The sequence below is a fragment of the Podarcis liolepis genome (assembly GCF_965112155.1).
Source record: "Podarcis liolepis genome assembly, chromosome: 9".
NCBI lineage: Eukaryota > Metazoa > Chordata > Lepidosauria > Squamata > Lacertidae > Podarcis > Podarcis liolepis.
In genome coordinates this window covers 57,955,276-57,958,436 of record NC_139564.1, presented here as the reverse complement: position 1 = coordinate 57,958,436, position 3,161 = coordinate 57,955,276, and positions in this window count along the sequence as shown.

Sequence of the window (3,161 nt, the reverse complement as noted above, 5' to 3'; positions counted from 1 at the left end):
GGGGGAAAATGCACATTTGATGGAAGGAGTGCATGTGATTTACATGCAGGTATTTTTTTGTGTGCAGTCTTTGCAATATCCATAAAAATGGAAGGGAGCAGACCTTGGCCTAGTGTTAGTGTAACTGGCACAAAACTGACATAGGATGATCATTCATCCATCCATCCCTAGCCTCATAGTAACATCTATAAAGAGGAACCATTTGGGTCAAGTCAGAGAGATGGTTGCGTCTCACTACAGGGTTTTCACTCCATGAGGGCAAGTGATCTATATGATGCATGTGAATACTCTCAACAGACATTGTGGGCAAGGCTAGAGCAGCTGCTACATCATGCTGGCAACACAGTAAGATCTAAAGGATCCTTTAAGTGTTACTTTAGCAGTGTGTGCTCCTCCCACAAGGCTCCAGTGATGTCAGCAGAACTAGGCCACGTAAATGGAGCCAGATGCAGCTCCTTTCCATCCCTTCTTGGGAACTGGGGCCATGGTGTGGTGTTGGCAGGTTATCAACCAAATAAGCCTATGCTATTCCAGCCTCCACACCACTGAGGCAGCGCAGGAAGGCACCCTTTGTTTGGACAGTAACCATGCACTGCCGCTTCCGGCGTTGCAGAAAATTGTAGCGATAAAACCTATTGCTTGCTTCCCAAAGCCTCATTGCAGCAATGCTAGCCACTCCATTCAAAATCTTTTGAAGGTAGAATGCCTACGATATTTAAATTGGCAGCATAAGCAGTGTTTAATCCAGCTGAAGGATTCAGTCGTGAAAGTTTGAAAATTCAGCACAAGTGACAGACCTCAGTAGGAGAGCAGTTTCAAAAGCTTTACTGTCAAAATTGGCCATGAAATCTACTTCTCTCTCATTTAAGGTGCTCCACCCTTTAAACAGTTTGCCTGAACATTGACACTTGTTCAGCTTTCTTAGCTGTGCTCTTTTAACATTAGTGTAAACATGCACACACTCAGACATGGGGAAATACTCTTTTGGAGCTCATCTTGTACAAAACCACTCTTGCCTCCTTATTCTAACCACAGAACATATTCTCATTCACTGTTAAGGCCTTGCACTGAGAACGCAATCCCAATGCCTCAGAGCTCAGAAATAGTAATAGGATAATTATGGAGCCGAACATTTGCTGCCACCAGTGACGTAGCATGAGTTGCCAGTGCCCAGGGCACCACTTGCCAATAGGCTGGAAAGAAGGGCAAAAGCTTGGCGACCTACGCTAGTGGCAGCCCCGTGAGCAATAAGCACAGTGGGACGGGGGATTGGTTGGGAGCAGGTATCTTTCTAAAACCTTTGCAGAGGATGCCCTAGCAACTGGCCCTTGCCCAAATCCTCTCCTCAGTCATATGTGCATTTGCAATATGGAGGAAAGAATGAAAGCCCCCCACCTACAACCTGAAATGATACCGTCCAAGATCAGTTTTACCACTTACATAATGCTTGGCAAAGTCAGAACAGCTTACGGTGTTGAGCTGCTGTTTTCTCTCTGTTCTGCAGCAATATTATAATAATAATAATAATAATAATAATAATAATAATAATAATAATAATAATAATAATTTATACCCCGTCCATCTGGCTGGGCTTCCCCAGCCACTCTGGGTGGCTTCCAACAGAATATTAAAATACTGTGATACATCAAACATTAAAAGCTTCCCTAAACAGGGCTGCCTTCAGATGTCTTCTAAAAGTCTGGTAATTGTTGTTCCCTTTGACATCTGGTGGGAGGGTGTTCCACAGGGCGGGCGCCACTACTGAGAAGGCCCTCTGCCTGGTTCCCTGTAGCTTTGCTTCTCGCAGTGAGGGAACCGCCAGAAGGCCTTCGGCGCTGGACCTCATTGTCTGGGTAGAATGATGGGGGTGGAGACGCTCCTTCAGATATACTGGACCAAGGCCGTCGGTTTTACCTCAGTTAAACCACATTTAGCCTTCTGTTTTACGGCACCGCATCTGGTTTGGGCTTCCTCACTAGAATAGGGATAGCCAGCATACCGTGAATACAACTCCCATCAGCCTCAGCCAGCAGCTAGGGATGAGGTGAGTTGTAGTCCTCAACAGAGCAAGATGGCTGCCTCTGCTCTAGGACCTCTTCGATTATCAACAGACTTTAAAAAAATAATAATATAAAAAGCCCTCAAATTACTTCCTCCCAACCCACAACTACCACCTTTCTTCCCAGTACATTTGACTGATTGCCCAACCCTTTCATGGCAGCCTCTACTGTACATACAAGCAACAGCAATTCATGGGTTCAAATGCCATAGCAATTCCAATGGCCTCTGGGGAAATATGTCATTTGCCTTATTCTTTCTGAATCTTCCTCCCATTTCTGTAGCAGCTTTTGAAGCTTGTGTATCACTTCTGCACGGACCCCCAGTGCCGACATGCCTTTGCTCTATTTTCTATGACAAAATATTTGTGGCCATACTGTGACCAAGAACTCATTACTCCTAATATTCCTCTCGTTCTCGTGTCGTCGATTCTATTAACAATTTGTCCTGTGTCAAGTAAATGAGACCTAGGGATAGACAAATTCCTGATGCTGTACAAAGTGAATAGTGTAATATAGGCTAGTATGTTTTGGTGAGGATTTCTATAGGACGTGTGAATTGTTTTCTATGTGACATCAGGCTACACCTTTCTTTTAAGGAAGTAAGTGCATAAAAGTTTAGACAACTTTTTAAAAACAGTGAATATTTTTTGATTATAAAGAGACATTTGTTACTAGAGTTTACTATTTCAAGTGTTAACTCTTATTTAAATATTGGGTTTTTATTACTACATGCCTCCATTTGTTCTGTTGCATAAGAGTGCACAATAATAATAATAAAAATAAAAACAGCCTCTGCCTTGTGTTTGGTGTGCAGAATGTTTATCAAGCATTCCACAAATGGGGAGACACCGCAGAAATGGCCCATTTTTGTGCTACCACCTTCTGGACCTCACTTGAAGGAGCCACACGAAGGAGAGCCTCAGATGATGATCACAGGATTTGGGTCGGTTCACATGGGGAGAGGCAGTCCTTGAGGTATTGCAGTCCTGAACTGGCTTTATAGGCCAAAAGCAGCACTCTGAATTGGGCCCGGAAACTAATTCGCAGCCAGTGAAGTTGGGGCAGGATTGGTGGTGCAATATGCTCAAACCATCTTGCCCC